General features: G+C 38.2%; 1 protein-coding gene and 1 non-coding gene across 8 annotated transcripts in view; both read right to left on the bottom strand.

Annotated features, from left to right (window-relative positions):
• Positions 1-15,586, bottom strand: part of NFIB (nuclear factor I B) — a 236,964-nt gene that overhangs the window by 153,438 nt on the left and 67,940 nt on the right. The gene's annotated exons all lie outside the window — the stretch shown is intronic.
• Positions 6,280-6,389, bottom strand: LOC132368332 (U6 spliceosomal RNA). The gene has a single exon (XR_009504068.1). It is a non-coding gene; the product is annotated as a U6 spliceosomal RNA (small nuclear RNA).

The following is a 15,586-nucleotide window of genomic DNA, read 5'->3' as shown; positions in this document are numbered from 1 at the left end:
GGTGACTCAGTATGAAAGAGGGACATGTCAAAAGATATTATATTTGGGGGATCTTAGAAATTATTTGTTTCCTTTGACTTCTTTTAAATTTTTTTAGGTAATAACTTCTATTACTATCATTATTAGGTATACTACCTACTTATAAAAAGGCTTTGGGGAGATTTATGAAAAAAAAAAAAAAAGAAAGAGAGAGAACCACTTAAGCTCAATTAGAAGTGTCCTAAGTATCACAAGAAAACAGAATACGTAAGATTTAATTTCATATCAGTTCTGTATTCACATACGGGTAACCCCCAACTTACTAAGGAATAGAGCTCCAAAAGCTCATAGGCGAGTCAGTGGTCTGGACCTCACATTGAAATCTCCTATCAAAACAATATCATACAAGGTGACTAGGTTTTCATACCAGCCCACAAAGCCCAATTCAACCCTGAATGCACTTCGGCTATGATACCAATAGTACCAACATGAAATCTGAGTCTAGGGAAGCTGGCTTGAAGACTCATGCCAAAGTGGAGAACAAGTCTTTATACAGTGAATTCATTCATTCAACAGACATTGAGTACCCAGAGGCTACAGAGTGTCAGTTTTACATGTTCTAATTCTGGAATTAAAGAGACCTGATCTTTAAATATTAACTGGAGATAAAATAATGCCTTAAAAGAAATTAAAAAAAAAAAAGAAATAAGATAGGTAAAGTCCTTGGCACGTAAAAGATTAACTAATTTTAGTTCCTTTCCTTCTTTCCCAAGGGACAAAAAAAGAAAAGGGGGCCTTAGCTTTCTCTATTTAAATTCCTAAAGAAAGCCAACCTTAACTTCCAAACCCTCTTCTCTCCCTGTGGGCACTCCCATCTCCCTGACACCCATCCTCCCAGGTCCTGTGCCCCATGCCAGCCACCCTGGACTTCCCACTGTTCCAGGCCCTAAATGCATCACGTCTCAACCCAACCTTGTCCTCATTCCTGCAGCCACTAATGTCCACCAGGTGCTAAAAGAAAAGCAGATGATATGAATTTAAAACAATTGCTTTTGGTAACTGACATTTATTTTGTAAGAAAAAGTCTGTCAATCCCAATGAATTTCTAATTAGTGTAATGTTTCAGACAGTGTAAGAGTGATATAAAAGAATTCAGGAAGAGTATAGTTGGAAGATGTCTGGGGACAGGGAGACAGCCATTCCTTTATTCCTTCAGAGTGAAGAAAATGCAATGAAGACTCATAGAGTTTTATGGAAACACAACTTCAAGGGGGCCCACATGGATTGGAATGTCCAAGAAGACTTCTATGTTGAAGGCCTTTCCTAGGATATAAGCCCCATGAGAGCAGGGATGTTATCTGTTCAAAGCAACCCTGAACCTCAAGGACCTAGAATAACTTCTGGTACATCGTTGGCACTGAATTGAAAAAATGTGGAAAAAAGAAAGGACGTTGGCTTAAATTTAGACCTGACGAATAAGTAAAACTTAGCTGGGACACATGGGATTAGTAGAAGTGAAGTCCCTTAGGTAGAAAAGAGTAGGGCTCTTTGGCAAATTTAAAGAAGAAAAGGGAGACTGTCAAGATGATGAGTCAGAAGCGCTAGGGGGAAAAGTAAGAAATGAATTTGGAGAGGTGGGCAAAGGCCAGATCTGGCTGGGCCTTTCAGGATGTATAAGAATTTGAGACATTTTTTCAGAGACTGCCTAACTCCCTCATCTTGAGGCCCCAACTTGGACTGCATGTTCCACAACCACAACAGGTCTGATGCAGTGGCAGGGAGATTCTGGTGTGGGAGGCATGGAGGAAGAGTAGAAGCAGCCTCTGTATGTTAGGAAGATGAGTAACTCAAGCTATGCCTTTAGAGCTACCATACCTGTACTAGAACACGTTGCTAATGAATAAATAGACCATGGATATTTGAGTCCTTTGCCTAAGGCTCTTCCATGAAGAAAAATCATACTTTGAGGCATTGTTTATAAGTTCAGACTGCTTGCTAGCTAACCAAGCATGCTGGGATAGTTCATTGAAAGAAAAACCTGAAAAATGAAAACATTTTACTCCTGAATCTGTGTGTGTGTGTGTGTGTGTGTGTGTGTGTGTGAGAGAGAGAGAGAGAGAGAGAGGGAGAAGGTGAGAGGGAGAGGGTGAGAGACAGAGGGAGGGGGGAGAGAGAGAGAAGGGCAGAGAAAGAGAGACAGAGAGACAGAGAGAGGGAGAGAGAGGAAATTCTGTCAGGGGGCTGACTTTAAAAGAATGGAGGATTACACACTTCACTGTTCAAGGGTGACAGAGAGAAAACGAGGCTGGCACCAAGCAGGAAGCCCAATCCTGTCTGAATAAAACACTGCACATTTATGCAATCCCTGGTACCCGATCTTTTATCACAAACTATTTTGATTGCAAAGAGAGAAAAGCGCTAAGTAAAAATTATTTACTTTGGGTCTATTATGAAAAGAACAGATTAGCTCCCTAACACTTCGTTCTTTTTGAAGGTGTATTTTCTACCTTCCCGGTATGATTTATATTAATGAGAGGTTTAAAACAGGTTTTAACTTAAGAATGATTGCTGATGGTGAAGTGAGTAATTATACACCTTCTGACAGGACACGTGAATGGCTCATACAAGGGAACTGCATAACATGGCAAGCTAATCCTCCCTGCATAAAAAGGGAGAATACTTTGCAAGCTGGCCGATTTTAAGCTCCAGTTAACAAAAACCCTTTTTGTTGGAGCCTAAAACAAGAATGGGTTAACAAAAGCAAGGAGGAAAAAAATCTCATTTTTTTCCCTTCTTCACAAAATATAGTATTACAGGACTTAAAAGTTTTGAAAGGCCATGATGCGGCTGAAAGACCTGAGAAAGGGGCAAGGTCTGGGCCAACAACGACAAACTGAAAAGAACGCAAGGAAAACCAGAACCTCTTATCAGTAGGGAACATTATGATGTGATTCTAGTTTATTGTCGTTGTTGTTTTTTATTTTTAACGAGTTAAAGGTGTAGAGAGAGGGAAGGCGCCAACACTCTCTGGCTAGGTAGAGATGAAACGGGTTCATGGATGTTATAAAGGAAAAACCTTAAGCCATGGTGGGCGAGTCAACAGTGTGTGTGCCATTTCTGCATGGCTGCATTTTTCTCATACAAGAGCCACTTCTGGACAATAACAAGACCCCTAAAGCATCTGCTGAGGGATTACGACCCGGCTACACTGAGAAATGCTCAGTTAACACAGAGCGGCCGTGGGCTTAACTCTGTGTGTGCCTGGCCTGCCCACCACCGAACACACAAAATGCACAGTGGTCCTAGATGCTGTCTGAAGAAGACACTCAGCTGTTGGCACCACTCACCCGCTCAGGGAAAGGCAAGGAAGAAATAAAAGCCACCACATTTACTCCACATAATGGGGATTGAGAAAAGGAAGACTGGAAGACAAAGGTTAGCAGGTGAAAAGAAAGGAAGCCCGGAGGTCCACTTAATGTCTTAGAGGGCTAGAGATCAAGTCTTAGTATTATATTCTTTTCTAAGATGGACATCACCTTAGAAAATTTCAAATTCGAAATTTAAGGAACAGAATCCTTATACTCCTCTTCTATGTCTCGTAAATGATTCCTAGAATCCTAAATTTTGACAAGTTCCTAAGATGAGTTGAACTATTCGTCCTACTTTACTTAAATATTTAGATGGATTCATTGGCCACTGTGGTGTCTTCTGCACCTACAGGGGGCTATGATCACAGAAGTCAGGAATGCCCCCACCTACTTGCAGGGTCCCCGGACACAGAGCCCAGGGCTGCCAGGTCTCATCTAGCAAACTGACACGCCCAGCCGGACAGGTCAAGAGGGCAGGCCTGCCTCTGGTTCCTTCCTTCTGCTAACACATGCTGCATTTGCTCTTGACAGGATAGAGCAGAAAGTCTTCACTTTTTAAGAAAGCCAAGGCAAAGAACAGGAAGCTGAAGTTGTGGCATTTCCTAAACTAACTGTATTACTACTGCTCTTCAAAAGATCCTTTATACACATGTGGTTTAACCCTAAAGATAGTAAATCATGTTGAAATTGTGATATCCACACAAATATAGCTTTAAAATACTCTTTCCAAATGCAAATCATAAGTAAATCATTTCTATTCCTTCATGGGTAACTGCAAACTGAAATTTCTAGATGTGGAGGAATTTCTCAGAAAGTGATACCCAAACTTTTCATGAAAAACATTTAACAATTTACCATAAAGAGGTTTGGTAAAGTTTGAGGTTCAGCATTCAGCTCTTTTGCTGTTATTCTTTAATATCTGTTTGCAAACTGCATATATTGCAAGGTGAGCCTATATACAAGGCAGAATTAACTAGTACTGTGAGCTGAAATATTTCAGTTTAATTAGAGTCCATCAATTTTGATCCAAAATAATGAGCAGAGGACACTTTCGTCATCATTAGCACTCATTCCGATACTCAAAAGGAAAATTGTTCTGAAATGTATACATCTTCTTACATATATAAAGCATCTATTAATTATAATTACCAAAACAAAAGTCAAGGGCAATGCTTTTTTATTATGTTACATGTCAAGGAAAGATGCTTAGAGAACTTCTGTAACCCTTGGAAACACAGCATTGGAGCCTGGAGTCTTTTGACTCACTGACTCACTGTCAAACCTAGGAGAAATTATCCTGCAGTAAAATGTCAGAGGATTACTCTCTAGATTGGATGGCAGAGAGATTCGAGTTCTCAGCATCAGAAACATTACAAAATGCACGTGCCAGAAAAGTACATGCAATAAAAGTACTGGGAACAAGAACCCATTAACTGCAACATGTAAGAGAGAAACTACCGCTTGATGTAGCAGGATAAGAAGGAATGAGACTGGGGAGAAGAGGCATGCAGGGATATTATTAATCTATTTTTAAATTTTTGTTTCTTTATTCATACATTCATTAAAAGTTTTTATTTAATTATTTTAAATCTTATTCAAATAAATTTAAACAAAATTTTATTTCTTAAACTGGGTGATGCATGCATGAGTTTGCTGAAACATTTATATTTTTGTATGTCTTAAATATTTCAAAATACATTTTTAAGAAACTGAACCAAGGGAATTAGAATAGGAATAATGAGGTGAAATCACCGGATCAAAGAATTGTAGGGAAAAAAGTAGCTTCAAGGATGTACACTTGGTCTCTTTGAACAGACCAAGAACAACCTAATATTTTCAACTTTAAATCCTTTACTGTAATCGGGGTTCAGACGCGGCAGTCTCAGTATGCAGGCCTTCACAACTGGTAGGAGCTTAATAAATATATGTCTATTGATGATAATGATAATTTTACTCAAATAGGACATTACAGAGAATGTTAGATGATTGAAAATCAATATAAAGAACAAATACTATGTCAGAATAAACAACTTCACATACAGTGTAAGAGCCTCCAATGGAAACTTATAAGGAAGACTGGCAGACTGATTCTTTTGAGGAATTCCTAAAACAATGTTTTTGCAGATTTGCCTATTGTAGCTTTACCTTTACTGACCTTCTTTCCAATCCTGAGCTCTCTCTGAGTCTTCATACATGCAGTTTCCTCTTCCTGGAATACCACTGCCCTTCCCCTGGTTAACTTTTGTTTTTTTTTCTTTTTTTAACATCTTTATTGGAGTATAATTGCTTTACAATGGTGTGTTAGTTTCTGCTTTAAAACAAAGTGAATCAACTATACATATACATATATCCCCATATCTCCTCCCTCTTGCATCTCCCTCCGAGCCTCCCTATCCCGCCCCTCTAGGTGGACACACAGCACCAAGCTGATCTCCCTGTGCTATGCGGCTGCTTCCCACTAGCTATCTATTTGACATTTGGTAGTGTATATATGTCCATGCCACTCTCTCACTTCATCCCAGCTTACCCTTCCCCCTCCCAGTGTCCTCAAGTCCATTCTCTACATCTGCGTCTTTATTCCTGTCCTGCCCCTAGGTTCTTCAGAACCATTTTTTTTTTATTCCATATATATGTGTTAGCATACAGTATTTGTTTTTCTCTTTCTAACTTACTTCACTCTGTATGACAGACTCTAGGCCCATCCTCCTCACTACAAATAACTCAATTTCATTTCTTTTTATGGCTGAGTAATATTCCATTGTATATATGTGCCACATCTTCTTTTTATCTATTCATCTGTCGATGGACACTTAGGTTGCTTCCATGCCCTGGCTATTGTAAATAGTGCTGCAATGAACATTGTGGTACATGACTCTTTTGAATTACGGTTTTCTCAGGGTATATGCGCAGTAGTGGGATTGCTGGGTCATATAAAAATGTGGAATGCTTTACGAATTTGCATGTCATCCTTGTGCAGGGGCCATGCTAATCGTCTCTGTATCATTCTAATTTTTTTAGTATATGTGCTGCCGAAGCGAGCACCACTGGTTAACTTTTATTCTGGCCACCTTCACTGATCTGGTGTATGCGTCTGTCTCTTTTTTGTCCCCATAAGATTCTATATTTCAACACCATAACTTTCCCCATACTTTCATCAAACTTGATTGACTGTCTCCCTATATCCATACCCTACAGTTACTTGAGGTACTAATTTCCATAAAGCCAAGAACTGTGTCAGTCTTTTTCATCTTTGCATTTCCACTATCCATACTACTGCTGAGTGGCGGGCTGAATGAACTCTATAACTATTCTAAAATCTTTCCACTTTTTTCTTCAATTTAAAGGATACACAGAATGTTCTCATGTAAAATATATTCATTCTCTAACACCCGGAAGTATATAGGTATGTAAATCTATGTGCATATCAATATATATGATTGTCAGATGAAAAGTTACACAGAACAAATAACTTTCTTATACAGCTTGACTGATACATACTAAGGTATGTGTTGAACATTGAAAGCAGCTGTTGACACTAGTTTTTTAGGAAATAATCACCAAGTCTCTACATTTTATTCCTTTAAATTCAAGCTCGGAAAAGTTAAAAAAAAAAGATCTGGTGTTCATGGGATACCATTTAAAACTTGGGAGGCAGCCTGATAGAGTAGAATGCGTTCTGTATTTAGGAACTCAGTTCTTCTGGACTGCTCCTTACCTAGCTAGCCTAGGTGATTCCTTTAGTGTCAAAGGCCTCAGGTTCCTTATCTGTAAATGATTAGATTACATAACAAGGGCAACAACCAATATTTATACAGCTTTCAGTTGATGCCTTGGACATATGCTATCTCATCCTAAAAGACCCCTCTGGGTTTTCAGGTGCTGTGATGTCAGTTTTCCTCAAAACTATTAATTGGATATATGCCATTTACCAAACTAAATCCAAGAAGTAAATTTGTTCAGATAATTAATTTCTTATTAAAAAAAAAAAAAAAGCACTGTTGTACTGCAGTAGCTAGAATGACTTAAAATGTAATGTTGAATAACAATTAGGTGCTAAATCACCTTCAAAGAACCGACTACCTTTTGTTTTGCTCCTCACCGGAAGCATCACTGGGCCCTGCCTGATGGTAAAGATCAAGGGGCTGGCTTTATTTGTCCAAGGAGAAAGAAGCAGTCGCCTCTGCAGGAAGGGTTCTGTCAGAAAGAATGCCTGTCCCTACTAGACTGCACCACTTCTCCCCAAGGCTTGAACTTGAACTACTTAACTCTACAATACTCATAGAGTTTTTAATGTAATTACTACTGAAAGCTCAATGCATTTATTTAAACTCACGTTAAAGAGTAAATGACTAATTTTATAATATTTCCCCAAAGCAGGTTTTGATAGAAGACAGGAGTCAGCTCCGTGGGTGTCTGGCCTCCAGTACGAAGACTACACCGGGTATTTTGTAAACGCAAATTTAAACCATAAAAATAATACCATAGTAATCACTCTACCTCCATCTTGCATCCCTATAACAAAGCTTCTTCACAAAGATATACGTATACATTATAGATAACAATTCTACATGGAACTGCTCACTAACAGCTAAAGTAAACTGGTATCCTTATGAATGTAAGGTTCTCTGTACTGTTGATTGTAGCTACTGCTTTTGAATTTATTTCCCAAAATTGACTGACCACAAAATAAAACCATCTCTTTACAACTTCTCTTTTTCCTTATGTTTGCAGTCTCCAGAGGAAGACTCCATAATTTCATCTTGAGAACTTCCTTGTCAGTAATCGTTAGTGATGGAGACAGAAATTAAAATTGATTATTTGAATTCTACAAGCTGCTTAGGCTCGTAATTATCATAAAACTATGTTATACCCAAAATGCCCTCATCCTCTGGGAATGTGGGTGAGGGGTTTACGTGAAATAGTCCATTTATGTTTCTCCAGGTTTAGGCCAATGCATGTAGAGTTGTATGGAAACTTAAAAACACATTCTTCTCGGCTGGATTAACCAAGGCAGGAAGTCACTATCCTCTCTTAGTAGACCAAACAATTCTCACTTCATTGCTAGAATTAAATTCCAGAGAATTTTTTGGATTCTATTTAATGAATGAGGATATATTTTTCATGTGGTGTCATTGTTTTACTACTTCCCATGTTTATTTGGACAGATTCAAGCACTGGGTAGGAAATGTATTGGTTGGCAACTTCAGTTTTGGAAGAGAAAGTAAACACATGCTGATTAGCAAACAGTAAACTCTACTGTGTTTAATTTTGGCTTCTCTTAAAAAAAAAAAAAAAAACACAAAAAAACCACTATTTGGTGTTGTGTTCCAAGTAGGAGCATTTGTCCCTAAGTTCTTTCCTAACCCCTTACTGGAGGGCTTCCAGAATTACTCTCATTTTTTTCCCTTCTTCCCCTAACACCAGTGGCAAACGCCAACATTATTTAAGAAAATACTTGTACATATGGTATCCTCCTAGCACAGATTTGCCATCCAGTTGAACAGTAGGGCCACTAACCCACACAAACTAAACTGCAAAATTATGAACTGCATAAACATAAACAATTATTTCCAGCTCTGATACATTCAAGGTAAAATCACACTTCAGAAAATCCCAGAAAGGCTATTGACTGAAAACTATCAGGTCTGAGAATTGAAGGTGGTAAATATGACAATAAGCTAGAATTTCAAATGCTCTCTTTAGAGCCAACTTCTTTCATTTATCTCATTCGCTTGCTTTACTACGGCCGCCAAATTATCCTTCAAATTTAAGTTTATCCTTAAGCTTATCCTTAGCTCTCTCCTTGTCTATCCTCAGAGGCTCATTACAAGCAATATCACCGAAAAAGTGTCCAGGAACAGCACATACACGGAAAATCCTGAGTAACTAAGATATATCCCTGCCCATCGGGCACAGACCCTTTTCATTATTTCAGAGCTCCGTTTCATAAAAGAAAATTCATGTTTGATCTTTTATTCCTCATGATTAAAGCTCACTTAACATTATTCAACTTCCCATGATGTCTCTGAGGTATGCAAAATGTTGTCCCCACTCATCAAATGGGAAAGCCAAGGCATCCAGAAGCTATATAACTTGCCAAATGGCCCAGTAGAAGAGGTACGCGCCATCTCTATCAGGTCTACATTGTTTATTCAACAGGCATTATTGTGAATCTGCCAGGTTCTGCATTGTGCTAGGTACTATACCTATGTTCTATTATGTTTTAGGCCCAGGCAAAAGAGTGCTAAATGATCGAAGTTCCAACCCACAAGAGGCTAACAGCTGGTGGGGGTGAGACGCAGTAAACCAGGAAACAGGTGAATATAAAATATGTCAGGGAGCTATAGGGCGAACAGTCAAGCAGAGTAAGGGAAAAGAGGCTTGGAGGAGGGAGCAATGGATAGAGTGGTGGGAGAAGGCCTCTCTGAGCATACCTCTGAATGAGGTGAGGGGACAAGCCCTGCAATGATCTGGGGAGAAAGGCTTCCCAGCAGCAAGAACAGGGAGAGCAAAGTGCTGGAGGAGCGGCGAGAAGGCCAGCGCTGCGGATGCTAAGAGAGCAGGTGGAGTGTGACCCGGGCAGGAGAGGGAGGCAGGGGCCAGGGCGTACAGCCCCGGGAAGTCACCATGAGATGGGGAGACTGCAAACACAAATGAGACTAAGCTAGAGAGAAAGAACGAGGGTGATGAGTTTGATACATAAACTCGTAATAAAAATGCACTGCATGAAAAGGAGGGCATGCTTCTCTCTGCCATCGGGTGGAGACTATATAAGCACAAACACACAGAATGGCCCCGGTCTGAATTTTTCACATGCTAGGAAACATTTTCACGCTGGCTGATCCCATCAAATACAAAGAAGTGGCTCAACAGCATCCAGTACCTAAGAGAGACCAAAAGCATTTCCTTCTGTAAAGCTCTGCAGCTGAGGGCTTACATCCGCCTGGTCCAATCAGTTCATTTCCAAACAAAGGTAGGAAATGGCTGCATCCTAGGATTTCATTGTGGGCTCATGAGTCAGTGCTTTGGAACTTGGTGTCTTTGGGAGTGAGTGTCTATTCTTCACGTCTCTTGCCACAGGGGGAAAAAGGTACAGATAAACAGTAACACAACTTCACCCTACTGAGATATGAATCTGTGGGCTTTTCCACCCCTTCTCAAAAATAAATGAATGAATGACCGAAATTCAGGTCCTTCTTGTTTTTTTCTTTCTCTCTCTCTCTTTTGTTTCCTAATTCCCAGCTCTCCCATGTGTTTCCTAAACAACATAAAGTCAACTGATGGTGAAAGTACACCACATGGTAATTATTTAAAGGCTGTTATGTTATACCATGAAGTTTAAAAGAAATTTATATTCTATAAAAGTGGCCAATAATGTATCCCATGACATAGGGATCTAAGAAATGAAAATTAAGAAATTTGTTGTAAAGAACAAAATGATTCCCCATAATTTAACCCAAAAGATTTGTGGTATTTTACTTTCAAAATGTTAGAACAGTAATTTAACTTTGAAAACTATTTTTTATAGAACAGTTGCAAAGTAAACAATATATAAATTGTAAGTGTAAAGTAAGCAAAGGAGAAAACAGTGTGTGTGTGTGTGTGTGTGTGTGTGTGTATTTTAGGAATATTATTCTAAATAAAAAAAGCTTCAGAGGTATACTTAACCTACAGGCTATTTTCTTCAGAAAAAAGTATATTATAGTAACACCTGGATTGACACAGCACTCTCATTTCTGATGAAAGTTATAGAAGGAACTATGTACTGTATCTGATCTAATATTAGAAGTCACTTATTATCTATGATGGAAAAGGGGAAGAAAATAAGATGAGGAAACAAGGTTTCAATGAGAATGAGAAAGGGGTCCCTGGTCTAACATAAATATATATAAGCATATCAATCCAAACATCAGCCAAATTAATTTATAACGATATCCTTGTGATCAATGTGACATAACCATAAGAAACTTACATGATTATAGTGAGAAAGTTCAGAAACAGGATATTTCCATCTAAGCAAAGTAAAAATTATTTTCAGAATATTGGAGAAATCTGGTGTTTTCTACTCAGGCAGAATGGATTATGAAAACAATAAAAAGAATCTCCAGAGAGACAGAGCGAAAGAGTTTCTGTGTTAAGGAGAATATTACACTTCACTTTTCCAATGTGGAAATAAACTGAGAAAAATTGAGGGGCAAAGGTGAGAATGGAGAAAAAAAAAAGAAAAAAAGGAAAAATGTAATAATGAAACAGGACTATAGTTTTAGCTTATATTAGTTTTTATCCTTCCATTAAAAATTATACCTTAAAGTTCATTCCTCTTGACTATATTGCCAATTTCTCAAATAATACACCGGTAAAGTTCCAAAATCTCATTAGACATATAAATTACATGTATAAAGGTTCTTGTATAGCCTGTGGAAACATTTTAAACTTCTTGTGTAATATTATTTTCTTCAGCAAAATTGGGCCTAAAGTTTGGAAAAGTTCCTAAAGAGTGAAACATCCCCCCCCCCTCCCTTCTCTCTCTCTCTTTCTCTCTGGATAGTATTACCCTACTACATACCCAGCCATATATCTTTACACTCCAATTTCCTACCTATTCCCCTATCCATACATGTATAATGCTTCCATTTTGAAGCATACGGCTGGGGAGCCAAAAGAATTTAAATTGCCTTCAAAATGTGCATCGCATTATAAATGGTGTGAAAAAAGATCTCACTATTCAGCTCTCAACTTGGAGCATAAAGCAAAGAGGAAGCAACACAAGACTGCTTCAAACTTTATCCAAAAACTCAACAGCTTCACTTGTTTATAGAGGTACAAAAAGTATGCGACACAGTTTATAAAACAAGAACGGCGTACTGTATGCAAAAGTAAAGTTAAAAGCAAAGTATAGTAACAGCCCTATCTCGTTACAAACACTTGGCAGAGTGTCTAAAGTACCATGGTCAAAAACACGATACTGTCTGAGCTGAACTTCTGCCAGAAAGCACTCCCTAAGTCCAAGTCTCTTTAGCCATCATCACTACCTCATTTGGCAATCTCTCCCACGCCTCAGTTCATCTACTCAAAATTACTCCACAGAAACACAGAAAGCAGACAACCTCTCTAGCTTTACAGGCTGTAAGTATCACAATGTGGTACCACTGGCAAGTGACAGTGTAAGATGCAGTTCTAAGGTTAGAAAGCCAGGACCAACTACACTGCATCCTCAAAGCTAATTTGCATATTAAGTTGAGCTGGGCTGTCTTAATTTTTGGTAATCCAGGGTTTCTTCCCTACTCTCACAGTAATTCCAAAGGGTCTTTCTGAATCACAGCAGCTGAGAAAGAAGGCACATGGTAAGAATACACTCAGGCACCAAATATATTTTAGGCAAGTGAGGAGCAAATGTATTCAGAAGTAACCTGCCATTTAACCATTCCAGGCAGAGCTTTTGAATAATTCCAGATCATCAAAGACTGCAACCCTAGCTATATATGCATGGCATACCAGGCAATAACAAGGCTAGGGAAATGTCAAGACTTAGGTAGTAAGTAGATAAACAGAATATGTCAATATGGGCATCTACGTCTACACTTGGCATTTATAACGAAAAACATGGCAATGTATAAGACAAAAGTACAAATGTGGCAATGAAAAGATAAGTGATGGGAGAGAAAGAGCTGTATGAATTATTAATATTCTTTGGGCATGGTAGAACTAGCTTCCAAATTTTTCTTTAATTCACTTTTCTCCTAGCATATTAAATAATTCAAAAACACAGATATTCTGATCTTAAGTTTACAGCTTGTCATATTTCCTAGAAAATAAACAATAACTAACAAATTTCATAGTTGTCCACCCCTACCCCCTTCTCTTCAAGAAACTTTATACTTTGAAATGGAGATACATAAACTACTTTTGGATCAGGGCTCACAAATATGTTTCCAAAGGAATAATATGTACAGGTTAGTCTGGTATATACCAGATGTAAGAAAAAGCAAATTCACAACCAGAAATATCAGTATTCAACAGAAAAATATATTTTTAATTAAATCTCATTCTTCCTCTCCTTACAGATACAGAATCTAAGAAAACCAATCACAGGTATAAGTTTTTTGACTTTTACCTGAAAAAGAAAAATTCAATTTGACTCATGAATCTAGGTTTCCTATATACATAAGGTTACAAAGATAATAAGATGGTCATTTATAAACTGGCTTCTCTGAGTGGGCCTCCTACCATATGCTGATATTCAACAAAAAGCATCTGTATGAAAAGACCAGAAAATTGCAAATGTAGAACTTACAAGGTAAACTACGCAGAAAAAGGCTGCAAAGCCCAGGTCTCCATCAGATGCTTAACATGTTAAGCCTCGATTACCAAAAACTTTAAGAATTCTCAGTAAGCATAACTAGTGAGTCTTCACTTATCAAACCATTCTAAATGCAAAGTGAGCACATTACCTGCACATTGAAATAATTTATGTGTTCTTTTCTCAGATATTAGAACATGCATGAGAGTACTAAAAACAAACTACAAATCTCCCCTCTCTCTAGAAGTCTTAAGAGTCTAAAGTTTGCGTTGTTATTTATCTTTTCCTACGCAAGCCTACAAGGATTTGGTCAGACTTATAAAAGTTATTAAGAAAAGTCCTGCAGGAAGAAATAGATCGAGGATTCAGATCACCCATGCCTAACCTTTTCGGGGCACCATGATCTCTCCCCTTGTGCTATACGTCAGAGATGTAGTGAAAGCCAAGTTTTAATTTAGAATTTAATAAAAATTGATTAAGCATCATGGAGCACAAACAAAGCTGCCCCATAAATCTTTCAGCCCTTTTTGCGCTAGGAAGAAAGCAAGCACTGTCTGCTGAAGCAGATGACAGATGCTGGCTTAAAGATAAGTATTATTTATACTTCTGTACCAGATTTCTTCTTATGCATATCTTATCATGCATGGGTATATGATCAACAAAGCAATTTTGTATCAGTCCGAGACGTTCGAATGTACCCCGGCTCCATGGGAATGCGTTAAAGAGTTCAGGCCTAGGGTTCAATTAAACCAAGGTGGAGAGGGAAGAAAGTTTTGAAAGAAAACCAAATATCAAGATGGTTGTTATTTGAAATGTTCTTTCACACACAGGCTAATGAATATATATGCACTGAAAATAACTTTGTTCTGAACATATGCCTATGCATTTTAAATAAACGATGCATGTTGGAAAGATAAGAGGGTTTACCAAATCTAACCACATCAAGTTATCTCTATATTAAACTGCAGTTATTTGCACAGTATGTTGGTAAGAAGACAGCACCTTGAAAGAAATCCAGTACTTACATAAAGAGATCACGGATTTAACCAAGTTTGCGAATATTTTAGTCATCAAGTCTGCAGTTTAAAAACTTAAATCTCATTCTTTCTCTCTATATAGACACAGAAACTATGAAAACCAATCACGTGATGAAAATTCCAAGAGGTTTTCTGACTTCTAACAGAGTGAGGATAGCCAATGATTGGAAATAGGAGTAGAAACTATTTACCTTACCTTTTTAAAAAAGATCATATTCTGCATTATAAGGTGCTTGAAAGTGCAGAATCTGGCATGTGACTCTGAAACAAATGTAACCCAGAAAGAGAAGCCACCAGGTGGATAAAAAACAGCAATCACAGCTGTCTTGACCTTCCTTCTCTACCCCAATTCCTGACCCCTTCCAGGATCTAGATTAAGGGTAGGCTTTCATTTTGTTGCTTATTTTTTTTTTTTTTTTGAGGGAAGATAAACTGGACATAAATGAGTCATCAAGTGCAGCCAGAAAATCAATCTATGGTTAGATTCACCTAATTAAGGTTCAAAAGTCAAACAAATTAACAAACTTGTGTTCATCCATTTCTTTATATGGTATCGTATTGTCCTTCATTTCCCTTACCATATTCCTTCTAACAGTTCTTTCTGAGAAATCTCAACCTCACCTCAGATGGCCTGAAAGCTGGAGCTACTCACCCACTCAAAGGCCAGGAAACCACAAGTGCTGAGGCTCGGGTGAGAGTAATTGTCTGGGTGAGCCCAGAACAGAATCCTTACTGCTCAAAGGGGTCCTGCACAGGACTAGATGAAGCCACAGCTACAGCTGCAAACATACACCAATGCTTTAACCTGACACCAACAGCAAAATTAAACTGTCTGGTTTCTTAGAAATTACTGTATAGATATCTCTTGAGAACTAGCAATGCACTAAAATAGGATACACAAA

This window comes from Balaenoptera ricei, chromosome 6, assembly GCF_028023285.1.
Source record: "Balaenoptera ricei isolate mBalRic1 chromosome 6, mBalRic1.hap2, whole genome shotgun sequence".
Taxonomy (NCBI): Eukaryota; Metazoa; Chordata; class Mammalia; order Artiodactyla; family Balaenopteridae; genus Balaenoptera; species Balaenoptera ricei.
The sequence above is the reverse complement of the archived record's forward strand: the minus strand, read 5'-3'. Positions and strand labels throughout refer to the sequence as shown.